We start from the raw sequence: 22,120 nt of genomic DNA on the forward strand, positions 1-22,120 counted from the left end.
CCACCTTTCTTTTAATTCTTATATTACTGTCAAGTAATACCTGAAAAACATTTTATCCACGAGGTTTCTACACAAACAAAACAATTCCAAATTGATCTAATGAGAGCATGCAGCCAAATGATTAGTGCTTGTTAAATGATGTGGTTGATGGTCAAGCACCAAACTGCAGTCATGGCAGCTGGCGATGTTGTGTGCCGAAGCACGGTACTAACCTGGGGGCATCATCAGTCTGAGGGAGGGAAAGGCTGAGAACTTCTCTCCTTGTCTTTGTTTAGGGGCTTTGTGTGTAGCTCTTCCTTTGGTCTGTTAGGAGGACCTCTGTAACCGGCTCATATACTAGTGATTAGGTAATCTCCTTTGAGAGATGTGAAAGGAGGCAGCCGGGTCCGGACTGACACAATTTCTTGCGCTTAATTGGAAGGCTTCACTCTCCTTCCTAGACTCCATCTTCATGAGAATCCTGGACCAAGTGCTGGGAACCATGGATGGTGCAAAGTGCCTGGTCCCTGACAGGCTGGCTGGCTTGTCTCATTCAGCCCTGTCAGAGGCCCATTGGAGAGCCTCTGCATCACGTAAGGCAGTGAAAGTTAATATGGCGGAGCACAGTGCCAGGATCCAGGGATTTATAGATTGAAAGAACCATACATGACAGTTATTTGCAAAGGCCATGCACTGTTTCTTACTGGACAGAGTATGAACTAAGGCACAAGGACATATACAGGCACATGCAGACGCAAGCATCTTCAAGTTTGGGATACTAACAGGTGATCTGGGCCTCTTACTCAGGAGTAATAAAATATACGAAATGGTGCACTTCTACTGAAGCTTGTGTTTAATTTGCCAACCAAACTGGAGGTTTCTTTGGTGAGACTTACAGGTGATGCTTTTCGCTGGATGTTCTCTGCCATGCCTAGGCTTAACCATCGATAGTAGTCCATATCTGCCCACAGTATATATGGCCAAGCCAATAAGCTTTGTGTTTTTCAGAAAAAATCCTTATTTAGCGCGCGCTTTATTTAAAAAATAAAAATGACGATTAGTCCACCATCTGCCGTGACATGCAGCAAACCTCGACATAAAAGGGAGCCAAGATTGTGGAAAAAGTTCTTGTGCTGTGTCAACTGAAGCGTTTTTAACCATAAAAAGAGTTTCCGCAGCAGCAGCAATTCTTACATTTGGCAAGTGGGCTGCAGCTGGGTCAGCAGAGGCCGGGCCTCTATTGCCCCAGCAGTTTGGTGGCAAGTCCCCCTCCACAAGTCTCTTTGCACAAGGCATTCTCATATGTGGAGAGGAGTGTGTGTGTGTGTGTGCGCGTGTGCTGCCTTCACATGTCATTCAAGCAAGGTTCGACTTGAGTCCTCCCATGTCCAGCAGCTTCCCACGTGACACGTGTCTTCGATGCCTTTGAACTCCACCGCATGCATGTACGTGTGTTCCAAGATTGTCATACCGTGCTTAATAACTGCAAGACGCTGCATCGCTTCATGTAGACCAAGACAACCCAGCTTACAAACCCCTGTGACAGAGACAATCATTGATTATGCATGTGTCCCGCAGGCTGTGGTCTTTACCACGCGCACCGTAGCTTTGTTTATAATTAAAATGCGGCTGAGGATATGTGCAGCCTTGCTTGGTTTTTGGTACATGCATAAGACCGGGCTGCTGGGCCCGCGCGCATCCGTGGAAGAATACACAACAAGCCAGAACCCGGAAGGAACTGCCTGAATCCTCCCTCTGCTCTGCACAGCCTGCGGCCACTTGCTGCTTGAAACTCCTACCGGGCACAAAATACGCATTTTCTACATCTCAATATCGTCTGACTCATTTTTGGGTGATTGTTTGTAAACAGTTATTTTTAGTTACCTACAAAAGGAGTCTTTTTAAATGTATTTTGCCTACTACTCCTTTCAAGCGATTCCACGATGACGCATGCAGTACCCCTGCTTTGTAATTGTGTTTATCAGTCCTCCGCGAGGCCCATCTGTTTGATTTCTCGCAAAAGACACACAATTGATGGACGGAATGCAGAACAATTCAAAACATTAAGCCCCAGTCAAGAGATCTGGGTTAAATTCATCATTCTTTTGCTCACCATGCCAACCCAGTTTAGACCTGGCCATTTACAAATCCGTCTTGACCCTGTGCCTCATGGGAACAGTCCAGCCCAACTGCCAAGCCAGGTCCTCCCTGGACCGGAAACAAGCATCCTAGGACCAGTTTTGGGGTTTCACCCCTCTTCAGCCAGGATAGCTTGATTCCAGTGGCACAGTGAGCCCAGGACCCACGTCTAGGCATACCTGGCGCACTTAGGGCGAGAAAGCAAAAGACACAATTGATGGACGGAATGCAGAACAAATCAAAACATTCACCCCCAGTCAAGAGATCTGGGTTAAACCCATCATTCTCTTGCTCACCATGTCACCCCAGTTTAGACCTGGCCATATGCAAATCAGTCTTGACCCTGTGCCTCATGGGAACAGTCCAGCCCGAACTGCCAACTCAATATGTCTGACTCATTTTTGGGTCATTGTTTGTAAACAGTCCTCGCATGCCTCCTGTAACTCACGCCAGCGTGATTCGTCCCAATTTGACTTTGCTAATTTTTGGGCGGATTTATACGCAGCTCTACGGCTCCTAATCGTTGCCGGATGCCTAGATTTAATTGCTGTAATCAAAGCTTTGCGTGACTCTCTACAGCCTGCATCAAACCACGAGTTTTCCCTCTGACATACAGACTTGGCAGTGGCTGGTATACTTTTAATGAAAACGTTTTTAAGCCCTGTAAATAGTTCACTATGGATATCCGGGATGGAGTTTATAATCCCTTCCTTAGAGTCACAACTAGACAGCTTACACATTGCTACGTTAACCATGTTCCTAATGGCGGCCCGAACAGATGGATCCGAAGCAATCTTAGGCCAGCGGACCCTTCTCATATCATTAGACAGGATGGCTTGCACCTGCAGAGAGGGTTCTTCGTCATTACGGGACCCAGTGAAACTACTATCGGATAAATCCAGCATCAGGGGGATATGGTCACTTTCTAACCTGTCAGTCACCACCATATCGATGACAGCTGCCCACAACTCACAGTTAACCAAAATGTAGTCAATTCTGCTCCCACTTCTACCATTATTAAAGGTTATCTTCCCCAGCCTGTCCGATGTCGTTCTACCATTGACAGCCCTCAACCCCATTTCTAAACAAAGCCCCTTCAAAAAGAGGGCTGCTTGGGTCCATTTGCTAATAGGGTTTAATTCTAATTGGGGGATTCCCCACACGGAATCCTCAGCCTCAAATAATTTGCCGTCATCGATCCCCAGGGGTTCAAAACAGGTATTGAAATCACCTGCAACCACCCTATGGCCAACTCGGGGAGCATTACAAAGTAATTGATCTAATAAGTAGACTGAAGGGGAACATTTGCCTCCAGGAACTCCCCTAAGATAGGTATTAATTATGAGAATATTAAGGCCCTTTGTAGAAGAGACACGGATGGCCAGTATGTCGGGGCTGTCAGTCGGAACTTCCATGACTGCAATACCCTCACATTGACGAACCCAAATTGTCAGGCCACCCACCGGTCTACCTCTAGTGCCTTTGATGGCTGGTTTAAAGTAGTTCACGTACCCTACTCGAAAGATGGGGTCAACCGCCCAGGTCTCCTGGAAACACCATATATCTACCTGGTCTACAAACGCCACCCAGTCAGGAGAAGCCAGCTTTGATTGCAGGCCAGCTATATTCCAGGAGGAAAATGATAGGTTGTGACGGGCAGTTGGTAGGTTCGTCAACTGAGGCCCCATATTGGGATCGATGATAGAACATACAGTAGATAAACTTACATGTGCAATAGTAGTAGGTGGGACAGGTTCCACAACTTGTGCCATGGGTTGCATATGAACAGGTGGCTCCCGACAGGCGAACAATAAGCTCCCAGTTAGTTCAGACCAGGGGAGAACAGAACTATCCCCCTGTCAATCATTGTCCTCCAAGGTGGATAAGGCAGCGAAGCGATTATTTAACCTAACTGGCTGGGAGCCTAGTTGAGGGGCACAATAGGAGGCACGTTGCTGTATGAGAGTCAAAGCCCTTACAGGCCTATAAAAATAACCAAGAGGTAAAATCAGAATCTCGTCTTGGGAGGGAACATAGTGTGTGGCTATCTCCAGTATACGTTCTACCAATAAGGGAGACCTAAAACTTAGCACCACACAGTCACCTTTCATGGCCTTTTGAGTATGGCCAACCCAGGTTACCCGCCTGACCATTTTGAATTCTTCAAATAGTGGTTGACTCGCCCCAAGTTTTCTACCAAGGAAATACAGAGCTTTATTTTTTAAATTGGACCAATGCTCACTAGACCCCTCCGACAGTGGAGGAACATTAGCTAGGATGACTGTATAGGGGGTAGCTTCTGAGGGGAGATGTAAGCTCATAGGTGCTTCAAAAGCCACCGGATTATAAGTCACGGGCCTTGTCGAATCCTCAATTGTCTGTTGTTCAATCAGCGGTCTTCTTACAACATTATGGGCGGCCATGGGCCTAGTAGATTGTGCCCTTGGTGCTGTGGGGACCGGGGGGGGGGTACTTATATGGGTTCTTAAAAGATGTTGACCAGTAGTAGACCTTACACTATTTCGGCTGACCACTTCCTCGGTGTTCTGTACAGATGTTATTGCAGCTAATGGTTGAATTTTTAACAAATTAGCTTCAATATGATTAAGCCTAATTACCACAGTTTCAAGCTTGTCCAGAACAGGTTGTATAAGAGTCACTAGTTGGTCCCTAAGTATAGAACTTAAAATCTCAGGGCTCTGCTGGGCCATAAATTGCGTGTTATTTGTGCAGGTAGGGGCAGAAGGTTGTACTAAAGATTGTGCACCCATAAAGTCAGGGGCGACTCGAGGGATGGGAGGTTTATTTTGGACTCTACCTTTTCTTTTTTTACAAGGCGGTTCTCTAACTTTAGGCCCTATAACTCTATTGTTCGCTCGGGTAGTTACCATTGCTGGGCTAGAAGGAGGGCTGGAAAATAAAGGAGGGTCAGTGTGTCCAGAGTTGGAAGGGACACTTACTGGACCCCCCGGTGAACAGGAACCTTGCTGGATTACCATTGGGTTGTCATTAGCAGCTGTGGACATAACACAGGGCAAGGCTGTAGTAGGATCCAATGATAACCTTCATTCCACAGCTAAGATCTTATCAGTAATTGCTAATTCGACCCTTGTTAAGTAATCGTCAAGTGTCCCCGCTATCCTACCCTCGGCCTTCCTCTTACTCATGGTAGAGAAAGTCTACACACCAAACAGCCCTGTAAATAGGTGACAATATCACTAACCAAATACCCCACAGTTAGTACCAGGTGCTATAATGAGGCCCTGCAATTGCCCAGCTAGACAACAGGATCAAAACCCAAAAGAGTAGGCCCAGCCCAGCCACTAACGGCCACGGACGGGCAAGGACGGGCCCGCCCTTGGCCCGGGCTTTGCCCGGGCGCGTCCCGTGCTGCGGTGGCACCAGGCGGCCTAAGTAGTGTTCCGGCACTGCCTGGTGTCGTCACCGCATGCGCCAATGGCCAGAGGATGCTGGGAAATGTAGTGCTGATGGGCCGTTCCCCTCACGGCAATAAGGATCATATGCGAAGAGCAAAAAGCACCAGACTGCAGGGTCCGTTCCCCTCACGTTCCCCTCACGGCAGGTAATGTGGCAGCTGAAATGGCAACCAGGTCTCAGGAGGCGTCCCGCCCCGCGGTGGCACCAGGCGGCCTAAGTAGTGTTCCGGCACTGCCTGGTGTCGTCACCGCATGCGCCAATGGCCAGAGGATGCTGGGAAATGTAGTGCTGATGGGCCGTTCCCCTCACGGCAATAAGGATCATATGCGAAGAGCAAAAAGCACCAGACTGCAGGGTCCGTTCCCCACACGGCAGGTAATGTGGCAGCTGAAATGGCAACCAGGTCTCAGGAGGCGTCCCCTGTGCCTCATGGGAACAGTCCAGCCCGAACTGCCAACTCAATATGTCTGACTCATTTTTGGGTCATTGTTTGTAAACAGTCATTTTTAGTTACCTACAAAAGGAGTCTTTTTAAATGTATTTTGCCTACTACTCCTTTCAAGCGATTCCACGATGACGCATGCAGTACCCCTGCTTTGTAATTGTGTTTATCAGTCCTCCGCGAGGCCCATCTGTTTGATGCCTCGCAAACCTTTAGCAGACAATGCCGAGTGCACATAACCTCTGTGTGCCCTGAAAATACCAACAAATGAGCTTTTCTGCTTCATCCTGTGTCTTTGTTCTCCATCTCTGTACAGACCGGAGAGGCCAGTCTAGATAGTACATTTAACTCCATGAAAAAACATATTAAACCTTAACTGATGCAGTATGACCCAGGTTCCTATAGGGCCACCTCACCATACTCCACTTTACAGGTGTGTTTTAGACTTCTGCTCCCCTGCAGTTTTACATGTGCACTTTTTGTGCTGCCTTGCACCTGGGTGTTTTTGGGTGCCCATACCATTGCAGTTGTTTCTAGGTACATTATGGCAGTATGTGTATTTCCCGACCCCCAATGCTTCCATTATTTACAGCTAGAGTGCTTTATTCCATTTTACTTGGAGGTTTTAGAAGTCTGGGTATTATTCTGGCGTCATATTGCATTATCTGCAACATGGGTGTTTTGTGTGACCATAAGCTTGCAGTGATTATAGGTGCCTTATTTCATTATATCCAAGTATTTTCAAACCCTGCATGCTTCTTGTATTTACAGGCAGTATTCTATATTCAATTGAACCTGGGTGTTTTCAATTCTGTACCCCTGCAGTATTTTGCTGTACTTTTAATATTTTGCGTTGTGCCTGCATGGTTTAATGTGCCGATACCCGTGCAGTACTCACAGGCACAGTATTTCACTTTAACTGTGCAACTGCTTTCAGAGGGGCAGATCTATATTGGAGATGCGCCACTTTTACGCCGCCGTTGCGTCACTTTTGTGACGCAGCGGCGGTGTAAACCCTGCGCCACGTTGCGCCATATTTACATCGTGACGCATCTATGGAGATGCGTCACGATGTAAAGCCCTGCGCCACGTAAAACCTGCGTCAGGTTTCACGTGGGCGTGTCGACAGAGGGGGGGGCGTTCCGTCGCAGGAACGCCCCTGAAAAGTGACTCAGTCAAATCTATAAGATTTGACTGAGTCACTTTCCCAACGCTGATGCGCCAAAACCCTGCGCCTGCTTGAAGCAGGCGTAAGGCTTGATGCACCATGTTAGGGATAGGGTAGGTTGGAACAGTGCTGGAGTTGCGGTGCGCTTGCGACGCAACTGAAGCACTGCGCCAACCTTACGCCATCGGATGCGTCACGCATCTGTTTATTCCTGCGCCATGATGCGCCGCATTGTAAATGCGGCGCATCATGTGTGGCGCAAGGGTAAACTTGCGTGACGCATCACTCCTGGCGCATCCTTGCTGATTTGCAGGGATGCGCCAGGAAACATAAATCTGCCCCACAGTTTTTATGTAATTGCTTTAGTGTTTTGTACCTGGTTGCTTTCGTATTACGTGATACAGGAGCAGTACAAGTGAAGCGTTGCATTATGTATTTAAACATGGGCATTGTTAGATATACCTTACACCATATATCTGTACTTTTCAGGCTTCTGGACGCATGGTTTACATGGTACAAACGCGGTATGTTTACTGGTACATTTACTGAATCTTCCTTCACTGAATTCTTTTCAGATTCTGCCCTTTCACCTTTCACCTATACAGTGTCTGTAATCTCTGTGTTTAGATGTGTTTTCAGTTCTGCATCCTTGCAATATTAATAGCCACAGTGACTGTTTTTCCAGGGGCTCAGTGCTTTTTCTTCATTCACACATGCATTATTCCCATGGAAAGTCACCATACTCTCACAGGGCACAGTGTTTTGCACCCTGTTTCCCTATATTATATCCTGCACATTCGTGTTTCAAATTTCTCTCCCTTCTGTATCCAGGTCTTATTGGAATCTGCACGCTTACAATATTCACCCTATTTTGTTTACACAACCCTTTATTATTTGTATACAGATGTTCTCCCCCTGTACCTTAATGTTGGTGAATACTACCAATCTGTTGTACTACTACATGCATACTGTATGCCTCTGGAGCCGGTGTATCTCAGTAGGTGGTTTGTATAGAAGCAGATGGTTAAAAGACCAGGCTGGGGTCCCAGAAGTGAATAAAATGTATGTGCAATGAGGCGGTAGAACCTGTCGGTTGGTAGTGTTCTTTGAAGAAATGTGTCTTCAACGTCTTTCTGAGGTGCAGGAGAGTGGGGGCAATTCGGATGTTGCCTGGGATTGTGTTCCAGATCCTGGTCGTATAGGTGGAGGAGGTCTGCATGCTGCTCTTTTCCTTCTTAAGTTCTTCAGTTCTAGTTTGGCAATGTCCTGCCTGCTGGTGTGGAGCTGTGCTTGAGGTCGTTCGTTTCTCAGTAAAGTATACAGGATATGATTATTATGGCCTTGCAGGTGACGTAGCTGGTCTTCAAGAGGATGCAGAATGCAGGGGGAAACAATATAGTTCCTTTGATTTTGAGATGATTGAGTTACATTTCTTACGGCCCTCCTTGAGACAAGCTGCATCATGGTAGGTGCCCTACTGGGTTAGTCAATCCAGATCGAAGAGGACTATGGCCTGCACTGTGGTTCTAAAGGTGGTCTCAATTTTAAGCAGGAAGAGCTGGTGTCCTGCTGTCATGAACTTTTTGGCGATGGGTTCTTTGAAGGAGCGTGAAGCTAAGTGAATTTGCTGGTGGTGAAGCAGTATAGGTTCATGTTGGACAGTCAAACATGAATGTTTGGTTGCCTGGTTCTGTTAGTGAACAGGCAAAACTTTGTCTTTGGGAGATTGAATTTTAGGTAGTTGCGCGACAGCCACTTCTGGATTAGCTCAAGCCAGGTGTCAAGTTACTAAGTGCCACGAGATGAAGCACTTTAGAGGGAGAGCTGTTTTCTGTCTGCATTTTGATGAATCTTGGTGTTACTGATAGGTGGGGAACGAAGGGTTTCGATGTGGCTGCTGATGGCAAGAAAGAAAGACTAGATGCTTTGGGCACTATGAAAGAGATAGTTTTTCTGGAATCTTTTTATTTATTTTTAACATTTTTTATTTTGTATTTTTTTATTTTAAATTTTTATTGAGAATAAAGCATACGTCATATACAGATCCTAATAGTATACATTGTATCATGTAAAAGAAAAAAGATGCAGTATATTAAGCAACTATACGATCAGAGTTACATTCACGTGATTTTCTTCGTGACATTTCAAGTTCTACAGTCGGCGAAATGCAGAGTTTCCTCCGATAGGTATTCCAGGCCCCCCACTTTTTATCCCATTTCTGAGGACATCCTCTACCTTTATAAACTTCTTTTTTGGCAACCATGCATTTGTCCATTTCCGCCACCCATCCAATCACCAACGGCGTGTCAGCAGCCCCCCATTTCATAGCAACGGCTCTCTTAACCAGGGTGTATCCCAGGGTGGTGAATTGTTGTTCTATGTCTGTAAGATCATTTGCTACCCAAACATTCAGGATTCCCAGTGGGGGTGTCAGTGCTGGAGCAGGGTTTTCTGTTGAAAATTAATTGGGTTTTAAGCTCCAGTTTTGTCTATGTGTCATAATTAAAATTATTAATTTGTAATCACTAATTATCGTTTTTCGTGACAGATTCTGACTAATCAACATACTAACAAGAGAAACTACACGTGGGAATGCATATATGTTGCTCAATAATATGTGCGTTTAAATAAATGACGAGAGTGCTATTTGTTTTATATTCATGTTTTTATTAATAACGTGTACTAATGCTTAAATATGTCGCAGATAGCTAGATAATTACATACACATAGGGGTATTAGTGGGAATTAACACTGTTTAATCATTGCGATGATGTAGTAACGTTGTTTGTGTTTCTTTCAATTAAGATGGTCCGTTTTGGCCTAAATGAAAATGGCTGCCATTTACAGCCTACGTTCGAGTGAATGAGATGTGACGAAAAGCCTTGCTGAACATGGTTGAAAGTCAAAATCAACAATTGATGGACAGAATGCAGAACAATGTCATACATTCACCCCAGTACAGAGATCTGGGCCTAAATCCGTCGTTTTTTTGCTCACCATGCCATTCCAGTTTGAACCCAGCCATATGCAAATCAGTCTTGACCCTGTGCCCCATGGGAACAGTCCAGCCTGAACTGCCAAGCCAGGTCCTCCCTGGACTGGAAACAAGCATCCTAGGACCGGTTTCGGGCTTTCAGCCCTCGTCAGCCAGGATAGCTTGATTCCAGTGGCATGGAGAGCAAGGGACTCACGTCTGAGCATGCCCTTCCCACTCGGGGTGACAAATGCAAAATCAACAATTGATGGACAGAATGCAGAACAATGTCATACATTCACCCCAGTACAGAGATCTGGGCCTAAATCCATCGTTTTTTTGCTCACCATGCCATTCCAGTTTGAACCCAGCCATATGCAAATCAGTCTTGACCCTGTGCCCCATGGGAACAGTCCAGCCCGAACTGCCAAGCCAGGTCCTCCCTGGACTGGAAACAAGCATCCTAGGAACGGTTTCGGGCTTTCATCACTCGTCAGCCAGGATAGCTTGATTCCAGTGGCATGGAGAGCAAGGGACTCACGTCTGAGCATACCCTTCCCACTCGGGGTGACAAATGCGAAATCAACAATTGATGGACAGAATGCAGAACAATGTCATACATTCACCCCAGTACAGAGATCTGGGCCTAAATCCATCGTGTTTTTGCTCACCATGCCATTCCAGTTTGAACCCAGCCATATGCAAATCAGTCTTGACCCTGTGCCCCATGGGAACAGTCCAGCCCGAACTGCCAAGCCAGGTCCTCCCTGGACTGGAAACAAGCATCCTAGGACCGGTTTCGGGCTCTCAGCCCTCGTCAGCCAGGATAGCTTGATTCCAGTGGCATGGAGAGCAAGGGACTCACGTCTGAGCATACCCTTCCCACTCGGGGTGACAAATGCAAAATCAACAATTGATGGACAGAATGCAGAACAATGTCATACATTCACCCCAGTACAGAGATCTGGGCCTAAATCCATCGTTTTTTTGCTCACCATGCCATTCCAGTTTGAACCCAGCCATATGCAAATCAGTCTTGACCCTGTGCCCCATGGGAACAGTCCAGCCCGAACTGACAAGCCAGGTCCTCCCTGGACTGGAAACAAGCATCCTAGGACCGGTTTCGGGCTTTCAGCCCTCGTCAGCCAGGATAGCTTGATTCCAGTGGCATGGAGAGCAAGGGACTCACGTCTGAGCATACCCTTCCCACTCGGGGTGACTGGGGGAGAATGTCTGCATTGTCAGCATTCCGTCCATCATTTGTTTGTTGTAACGCATGGTTGAAAGTCACCTGATCGCAGCCTCTGCACAATTCGAAAAGCTTCTATGATGACAGCGATTCCAGGCGTGCTGCCAATCCGCTGAGTTGTCCTTGGTTGAGAATGAAGCCACAATGAACTATTCACAATTGTAATGGCTTTGCTATGGTTCTGAGGAAGAGCTTCTATTAATGCAACATTTTCAAGATTTTTTATTTTTATTTTTGTGATTTTTCCTGAGCGGAGGTTTCTTAAATGTAGCAATGCTACATCCTTTCCTGCTCGCTCTGCTCAGCGGCTCAACGGACATTCAGAATTTGTTTGTAACATTTATTTCGCTAGTTCTGTTATAAATATACTAGACTAGGGAGGGTCCGTGTCATTGCATTCGGGATTTTTGAGGCCACTTCTTCCTGAACCCATGCTGGTGAGGATTGATGCTGTGAGGACGGCGACTCGAGAGACTTTACTGAGAGACCTGTCCTGAACCATTTATGACATTTAGCAAGAATAGGTAAATATGAGAATAACGATTTTGCTATTGATTGACTTTCACTTGAACTAATTTTTAGATAAAATTACTTATGTTTGAATTACAGTGTCGGGTGGTTATTTCTTTGTCAGTTATTGAATTCCTTATTGTGACTATTATTGCTTAAATCATGACTCAAGACAATATCAATTTGGTCACATCGGCCTTAGTGTAGATGCAGAGTGTTCAAGGAGTTTCCTCTCAGGTTCAGTGCGGATAGAGTAATAGAGCGTATGTCGGTGTGATGGGCCCTAGTGAATGAAGAGTGTATGTGCGTGTATCTGTGATATTACTCTATCTGTGGAAGTAGGGGGAATTTATATGCTCTGATCTGCAGCAATTTCCTGGTAGCAGGGAGGATACCTGATGCAGAAGTGAAAAGGTTTGGGGCTAATGATTATGAGGATGAGGTCCTGGATGACATGATTTACAAGAGACCACCTCCATATAGACCAGAATCAGATGAGAACACGCCCGTGGTTACTCCAATAAGAGATACTTTGCGTATCATTGAGACAGAAGTTGTGTCTCCAGATTTGAAAGGTGGTAGCTCTTTCATGGAAAGGGAAAGAGAGAAAGAGCGAGAGAAAGAGGATCGAATTAGTGATGAGAAAACAAAAGAATTAGTCAGAACAACATCTGAGCTGACTGAAAAGATCAGAGAGCTGACAAAGAATCTAGAAGCTGTTACGGTACCTGTAACCATAGGTCCGGTTATGCCTGTTTTTGATAAGCAAAGGACGGGTGAAAGTGGTTTAACGGTTCCATATATAGGGAATGGATTGGCTGGTTCTTCGGGAGAGTCAGGAATGAGGGTGAGAGAAAATCAGTTGAGGCATACCATAGGTGATGATGAGTTAAATGTACAGTCTAATTCAGGATTAAATACCAGTTGTGTAGGGATGCCAATATTGGAACCACAGAGGATGGCAGAACCAGTGAGCTCAGTAAAAAGATCTACGGAAATAACAGCTGAGGATTTGAATGATTGGTTGAAAGTTCTTCAAAAGAAGGAGAAAAAATCTCAAGCAATTGATGTAGCCAGGTTGCGCATAGAATTGGAGGAGCTTATTGCAGGAACAGTTTCTATGGAAATTCTGAGAGATCATCATGATGGTGAATTGTTATATATGTGCAAGAGTATCACCTGGAGGGCTAAAAGTACACATGATAGGTTAAGAGGAATAGCGAGTGAATTGGGAGTAGACATGGATAAGGTGAAGGCTTTGCAGAAACCTTATCGAGTGGATTTTTCTGAAAAGGACATAGAAAATTTGAATAATGTAGGCAGAACAGGGCAAATTAAGGAGATGATTTCCTTGTTGCGGAAATGGGGTGATGTAGAAAGATGGAAGGACAGGTGGTACAAGGAAAGGCAAGAATCAGTGGACAGGACTTATTCAGCATTTCCAGTAAGGGAAAAGGAGAAAACAGTGGATGCTTATCCTATGAGAGAAATACCTGGAGGAGGATATGTACATGTTCCATGGACTAGACAGGATATTTTGTCATTTACAAATGATTTCCCTCGACTGAGAGAAAAGCCCGTCGAGTGGTATAGGCAGGTAGACAGGTTTGTGAAATTGTCAAAAGTGCTGTGGATTGACCTGAATAGTCTGTTTGATATAATTGTTCCGGCAGACTTGTGGGCTGAGTGTAAAATAGTCATAGGTTGGCCTGATAAGGAATACCCAAGAGATCAAAAGACAGGAGCTCCAGATCCAGAAGTTATGAGGAAATACGATCAGGTTATTGTGTTTCTGAAAACCAAGGTACCTCCAAAAGAGATAGACTGGGTTAAAATAGATCGAACACATCAGGAAGCAAAAGAATCAGTTCATGCTTTCTATGAAAGACTGATACTAGCTTTTAAACAGTTCAGTGGAGATGAACACCTGGGTGACAAAGATTTGAGTCATTTTGTATACAGATTTGTATATGGCCTGAGACCTGAGATTAGTGAAAGAATTCGTGAGCATACAGTTGATTGGCAGAGTAAGAAAATTGATGAAATCCTGAGACATGCTAAGTATTTCAGTGATGAAATTGAAGCAAAACAAAGGAAGCTGAAAGAGAAGGCAATGTGGGCACAGGTGAAAGTTGCAGCGAGACAAGAAGCACAGTTGGTGGAACAGGCAAATAATCCAGGAAATAGGCCCAGATATGCAGGAAAGGGAAAGGGAAGCTTGGAGGAGGCCAAGAAAAAGTTCCCTTGCCACAATAGTGGTCAACTGGGACATTGGAGATCCGAATGTACGAATCCAACATTAGTAAGTAATGAGAATAAATCTTTAAATCAACAGGTGCAGAACGAGGGGTGTAATCATCAGCAGCAACAGCAGAAGGGTGTTAAGCAGCAGAGTCAAGAGCCAAAACCGCCCTTGCCGCAGAATAGAGGGTCCCAAAAGTACAGCCAAGATTCGGGATTCTACAATGATGAGCAGGTAAACAAACAGAGACGTTCGAACCCGGTACAGCAGTACTGGTTAAAGAATGAAGGGAGTGAGTCTGAGGGTGATTATTGACGGTGTCGAGGAGAGGAGGAAGAGTGCATACTTGGTGCAACTCTAGAAATAGACCAGGCAGGACCATTTGTGGATGGGAAAATAAATGAAGAAAGTGTTACTTTTTTAGTAGACACAGGTGCAACGAGATCAACTGTCAGGTCAGCAGATGTGAGAAATCTTCCTCTCTCGGACGAAGCAATCCAAGTAGTGGGTGTAGCCAACACACAGATTAAGACTCGTCTTACTGAACCAGTAAGGGTAAAAATAGGGAAATTTTCAGACATGCACAGATTTGTGGTCTGTGACACCAGTCCAGTGAACTTGTTAGGTAGGGATTTATTGTGCAAGATGAATTGTACGATTTTCTGTACTCCGGATGGAATAGCTTTTGAGACACCGGATGAGGATGTCCTATACAGAATGACTCTAGATAATAGAGAAAGTGAAATTGTGGGTACATATGCCGTCTTTAATCCAGATGACTTACCTAGAGAATTAAGAGACACAGTGAAAACAGCAGTTTGGGATTTTACTGGAGAAGATGTGGGATTGATGAATAATGTAGATCCAGTGAAAATTTCAGTGAAAGAGGGAATTACTTATCCTAATATTCCTCAATACAATGACACCAGAAATAATTGAGGGAATAACGCCTATAATTGAGAAAATGATCCAGCAAGGAGTTTTGAGAGAATTACTGAGTAGTCCGTGTAATTCACCGATAATGGGGCTAAAGAAGCCTAATGGGAAGTTCAGGATTGTACAGGATTTGAGAAAGGTTAACAAAATTGTGATGGCGTGTTGTCCCATTGTGCCAAATCCGTCAGTGATTTTGTATTAGATTCCACATGATGCTGAATGGTACACAGTGATTGATTTATGTCATGCTTTCTTTTCAATTCCATTGCATCATGACAGTCAGCCTATTTTTGCATTTAGGTTTGGACAGCGTATTTTAGCATGGTGTCGTATCCCACAGGGGTATACAGAGAGTCCTTCGATATTTAATCAGTTGCTGAAAAAATCATTGGAGAGTTTAATCATGCCTGAAAGCTCAGTGCTAGTGCAGTACATCGATGACTTACTTGTGGCATCGAAGACACGTGAAGCTTGTGAAGTAGATACCATAGCTTTACTGAATCATCTGGCAGATGGAGGGTTAAAGGTATCTCCAGCCAAATTACAATTTTGCAAGAAAGAGGTGCATCATCTTGGACACAATATTGAAAAAGGTCTGAGAAAAGTGACTGATGACAGAATCAGAATCATCAGAGGAATGAGAGCCCCGAGGACCCAAAGAGAAGTGAGGATGTTTCTGGGGATGGTGGGTTATTGTCGTCAGTGGATAAGTAATTTTTCCCTGATAGCAAGGCCATTGATTAAGCTGACGAAAAGTGAGGTGAGAGACCCATTGGAGCTGGATGGAGAACAAATGGCAGCATTTGAAGAGTTAAAGAGCAGAATGTGTGAAGCCCCTGCTTTGGGAATGCCTGATTATGAGAAAGAGTTTGAGTTGTACTGCAGTGAGAGAAATGGATGTGCACTTTCAGTGTTAATACAAAAGCATGGACAACTGAGAAGGCCTATTGCGTACTTCTCATCGACACTTGACCCTGTAGCTGTGGGTTTACCAGGTTGCTTGAAATCAGTAGCTGCTACGTGCAGAAGTTTGGAACAGAGTGAGGGTATTATCATGGGATATCCTGTAAGGGTATTCGTACCTCATAATGTGGCGATTCTTTTGACAAGAAGCAGAACTCAATATATGTCACATAGTCGCCTGACTAAATATGAGAAAATCATTCTGGGAGCATCAAATGTGACTCTTGAAAGATGTGTGAATGTGAATCCAGCGACATTGTCGCCTGATACTGAAAATGTGGGTGTGAAGGATGAAATTGATCATGATTGTTTGGATGTACTTGACTACTGTACGAAACCAAGACCAGATATTAGAGATCTTCCTCTACATGTGAGTGATCATGTATTGTTTGTGGATGGATCTTGTCTGAGGACTGACGATGGGGTGCTGAGTGCAGCATATGCAGTATGTAAAGTTTCAGAAGTGATGGAAGCATCTTCTTTGAAATGAGTAAGATCTGCTCAAGTTGCTGAATTGGTGGCATTGACGAGAGCTTGCAAGATTGGAAAGAATCTGAGAGTGACTGTGATAACTGATAGTCAGTATGGGTTTGGAGTCGTGCATGATTTTGGCCAATTGTGGCTACAGAGAGGTTTCTTGACGTCGAGTGGAACTCCAATAAAGAATGCTGAAGTGATTGGGAAGTTGCTTGAGGCGATACAGCTGCCTAAAGAACTAGCAGTTGTAAAATGTGCTGCTCATGGACAAGGAGATGATTTTGTTACCCTTGGTAATAGATTTGCCAATGACATAGCACAGTATTGTGCAAGGAATAACCAATCGATTAATCGGGAACGAGAAAAGGAAATGTCTTTTTGTTCTGTGATGTTTACTAATGTCCTAGAAACGTGGGATGAAGTGAAACTGTTGCAGGATGAAGCAGGAAAGGAAGAGAAGAAAGATTGGATTAAGGCAGGTTGTGCTCCGAGAGAATCAGATCATGTTTGGGTCTGTAAAGATGGAAGACCAGTCATGCCAAATAGCATGCTGTCGACAATGGCAAGAATGTATCATGGCCAGGGACACCTGGGGAGGGATGCCATGATTAGGTCTTTTAAACAGACCTGGTATAATGCAAAGTTCAGGTTGATTGCAGAAAGTATCTGTCAAAGATGTTTGATTTGTCAGCAATTCAACACTGGGAAGAAGACAGTGGTGAGCCTAGGAACAATAGGTAGAGAAAGAGGTCCTTTTACCAGAATGCAAATAGATTTCATTGAAATGCCCCAAGTGAACAGATTGAGGTATGTTCTAGTGGTAGTCTGTTTGTTCTCGAGATGGGTGGAGGCTTATCCAACTAGGAGAAATGATGGAATAACAGTGGCAAAGTTACTGTTAAGAGAACTGATTCCTAGGTATGGGTTTCCAGTAACAATTGAGTCTGATAGAAGTGGACACTTCTATAATGAGCTCATGAGTTTAATTTGTGAAGCACTAAGCATACAGCAGAAGTTACATTGTGCATACAGACCAGAGGCTTCTGGAGTTGTTGAACAGATAAATGGCACAATCAAGAACAGAATTGGTAAGATGTGTTTAGCTACTGGAATGAAATGGCCTGATGTCTTGCCTCTAGTGTTGATGACTATTAGGTCTACTCCAGATAGAACTACTGGTTTGAGTCCGCATGAAATCCTAATGGGACGTGCGATGAGACATGCATTTGTGCCTGTCAACAAGTTGATGACAATAACTGATGACATGATTTTGGATTACTGTAAAGGCCTGGCTGACGCAGTTCATTCTGTGTTTCACCAGGTTGGAGAAGACGCCACTACACTTGAAAGGAAGCAAGCCCATGATCTGAGTCCAGGGGATTGGGTGAGGATAAAGGTGCACAGGAGAAGAAATTGCTTGGTTCCAAGGTGGGGAAGACCAAGGCAAGTCATTCTGACTACGACAACTGCTGTAAAGTGTGCCGGTGTGAAGAACTGGGTGCATGCAAGTCATACTCTGAGAGTTCCAAATCCAAGAGAAGGGACTGGTAAAGAGTATTTTGAAGAGTCGGACTCGAGTGATGAGGAAGAAACTGAGCTAGTGAGAAGGGAAAAGAATCCTGAAAGAGCTGAAGGAGAAAGAGAGTCAGGTGATTCTTTCCTTCCAAAAGAGGCTTCAAGGCAAGCATTGAGAGTTTCAGAGGAGAGATCAGATTCTGTAAGAGTGCCTGAAGTTCCAACGAGCAGTGGAGAAGAAAGGAGAGAAAAGAGCAATTCCACAGGGAATACTCCTGAATCAGATGAGGAGGTTGAAATTCCACTTGAGATTACACCTGAAGAAGCAGGGTCGGAAGAAGATAGAGAGGGACAGATTGCGGAAGACCCCCGAGGAGGTGTAGGGAACATTTCTGATGAGCTAGGTGAAGGGACAAGTAGACAGCAAGAAGATTGCGTGTTGGAGACCCGAGGAGGGACAGGAATAGGGAGATCTCGAGTGGTGGAAAAGAAGTCTGTGGAGCAAAAAAGAATTGCTGAGGGACAAAAGGCAGATGAAACAGAATCGGATGAAAGTGAGAATGAGAAACATGAGGGTCGAGTTCTGAGGAAAAGGACTTGGATTGGAGAAAGAAACAATAAAGAAGTGAGACCGAAAAAGGTTGTACGAGGAGATATTTGGCCGAACAAGATAAAGAGGCTGAGGTACAGACTGACACGAGTGGATTCGTCAAAAGCTGAACAGGTGAACGAAGTGTCGAGTCAAAACCAAACAAAAGGTGGAAAACAAGGAGAATCGAAGGAACAAGGAAGAATAAAGAGAATTAGACAACCCAACCAAAAGTACAGATCACCGGAATGGTCTTATGTGGCACTGTCTGAAGGAGAAGAAGAAGAAGCAGAGAGTCAAGACAATCCGGAGGGGATCTTGAGAAAAGTGGTTGAGGGAGAAGAAAAGTCTGTTGGAATCTTGAAAGTTATCCTGACTGACATTGGAGAAGAGTCGGATGCACAGGATGTTGTTGAAGATCTGATACAATTCGATGTTGCTGAAGAAGAAGTGAAAAGTGATGAAAATCCAAATTGAGTGAACTGAAGGAGTCACTTGGAGAAAGTGAAAAGAGGAAAATTTGAAAATTAGCTGTTTTGAGATAATTTAGAGTTCTAAACTCAGTAGTGGTGAAGAGGCTAAGTCAAAAGACACTGCCAAAGTAGTAAAATGGCTAACAGAGTGAATAATCGAAGTAGATGTGCCTTTTTGAAAAGATGGTGTAGAATGTGCTGCTGCTGTACTGGTTTATTAGTAATATTATGGTGTGTACTTGCTTTATTAGTTACCTTTAGGGTTACAATAGACACTTTTGGAATACATACTGAGAATATGACTAATGTAGGGAAAAGTTCACAGAAAATAGTTCCAACTAGAATTAGTAACATTTACATACATAAAGATAGGTCAATTAATGATTTTTCTAGCAATGTTTTTTCAAAGTTGTTGTATGAATACGTAAAGACAATGGAAGTTAGGGATTGCTACGTATGTATGCAATTACCTGCATCTGTTTCAGAAGGTGTTACTTATCACCATTTACCAGCTACGTATGGAATTTCATGTAGTGTGTTAAGTAGTGTTTTTTATTTGTTAAGGAAAATAGATTATGAAATGTCTAATAGAGATAATATTTTTGGGCAATTGCCTATGAACAAAAAGCTGAATCCAGCTAAAGAAGCTAACATTTTTGGTGAAATTTTTATTGAGAAAGAGGAATTAACATTAGATTACATTTTTAGAAACAATTTAACTTGCAGTTTGAAAGAAGAAGAGAAAGCTTTCCTGGACATGGTAGAGAAAAGGAGAATGAGCATGCATGAGAAAGCAGGGAAATATAAAGTGAGTGAGACAATTTGGGACATTGAAATGGGAAGAGAATCGAAGAATGGGGCCAGTCCAACTTTGGCTTTAGATGCACCACAGAAGGGTAAACTATGCATTACCAGGAGGAAATCCCAATATGATAATTATTTTGTTGGGACTAGTGAGTGCCATGATACATACTTTATTGCAACGGGATGGGGATTCAGAGGAGGAGAAGATCCAGTTTTCCCGGGAGTGTATTATATTTGTGGGAACAGAGCTTATTACAGGTTTCCTGACCATTGGTATGGCACATTTTATGTTGGTCTGGTCTTCCCAAAGATTTTTCATATAGATAAGATAGAAGATGTAGAATATATTAACTTACTAACACGTTTTAAGAGAGAGACTTGGTCAGAAATAGTAGGTGATATTTTTGGAGCTTTAATTCCAGCAGTGGGAATTTCGCTAAATGCATATGGAATTCGGAAACTGTCAACAGTGGTAGATCGCTTATCGACAAGTACCGCTGGAGGGTTTCTTTTGGTAAATACGGAAATGGTTGCCGTACGTGCCATGTCTATGCAAAATCGACTTGCCCTTGATATTCTATTGGCCAAGGAGGGTGGAGTCTGTGGAATGCTGAAAGTTCAACATTGTTGCACTTACATTCCTGACGAAAGTAAAGACCTGAAGGTCTATATCAAAAATATTACTGATTTGCATGAGGAATTAGTACCACTGGAAGCTGAAAGTATTTGGACTAAATTAGCTAATAAGATGATAGCTGTTAAGAGTTTTATTGCTAAAATAGGTAGTACTATTATAGGTAAGGTGTTGTTTCCTTTGACATGTGTGATTGTTGCTTTATTGATACTAAGATTGGTGTGTTTGTGTTGTAAAAACAGGGGAGGGAAAAAGGAAAGAATTAGAGCTAATATTGAAAAGAAACAAAAGAGGTCAAAAAGAGAACCAAAAGGAATAGAATTAGAAGAATTAAGAGAGAGTGTTTACTTGGAGACAAAAAGGGATGATGAAAGGGAGTCTGGTGTGTAAAGTTGGGAAGAAAGAAAGAGAAATTTCAATTTCTCCTAAAATGGGACAACATTTTTTTTTTGGGTTTTGATTTATTTGGTGATAATATCACCAAAGGGGGGATTGCTGGAGCAGGGTTTTCTGTTGAAAATTAATTGGGTTTTAAGCTCCAGTTTTGTCTATGTGTCATAATTAAAATTATTAATTTGTAATCACTAATTATCGTTTTTCGTGACAGATTCTGACTAATCAACATACTAACAAGAGAAACTACACGTGGGAATGCATATATGTTGCTCAATAATATGTGCGTTTAAATAAATGACGAGAGTGCTATTTGTTTTATATTCATGTTTTTATTAATAACGTGTACTAATGCTTAAATATGTCGCAGATAGCTAGATAATTACATACACATAAGGGTATTAGTGGGAATTAACACTGTTTAATCATTGCGATGATGTAGTAACGTTGTTTGTGTTTCTTTCAATTAAGATGGTCCGTTTTGGCCTAAATGAAAATGGCTGCCATTTACAGCCTACGTTCGAGTGAATGAGATGTGACGAAAAGCCTTGCTGAACATGGTTGAAAGTCACCTGATCGCAGCCTCTGCACAATTCGAAAAGCTTCTATGATGACAGCGATTCCAGGCGTGCTGCCAATCCGCTGAGTTGTCCTTGGTTGAGAATGAAGCCACAATGAACTATTCACAATTGTAATGGCTTTGCTATGGTTCTGAGGAAGAGCTTCTATTAATGCAACATTTTCAAGATTGAGTTTCCTTCTTCCGTCTTTTTATTTTTGTGATTTTTCCTGAGCGGAGGTTTCTTAAATGTAGCGATGCTACATCCTTTCCTGCTCGCTCTGCTCAGCGGCTCAACGGACATTCAGAATTTGTTTGTAACATTTATTTCGCTAGTTCTGTTATAAATATACTAGACTAGGGAGGGTCCGTGTCATTGCATTCGGGATTTTTGAGGCCACTTCTTCCTGAACCCATGCTGGTGAGGATTGATGCTGTGAGGACGGCGACTCGAGAGACTTTACTGAGAGACCTGTCCTGACCCATTTATGACATTTAGCTAGAATAGGTAAATATGAGAATAACGATTTTGCTATTGATTGACTTTCACTTGAACTAATTTTTAGATAAAATTACTTATGTTTGAATTACAGTGTCGGGTGGTTATTTCTTTGTCAGTTATTGAATTCCTTATTG

Source organism: Triturus cristatus, chromosome 4_1 (genome assembly GCF_964204655.1).
Source record: "Triturus cristatus chromosome 4_1, aTriCri1.1, whole genome shotgun sequence".
Classification (NCBI taxonomy): Eukaryota; Metazoa; Chordata; class Amphibia; order Caudata; family Salamandridae; genus Triturus; species Triturus cristatus.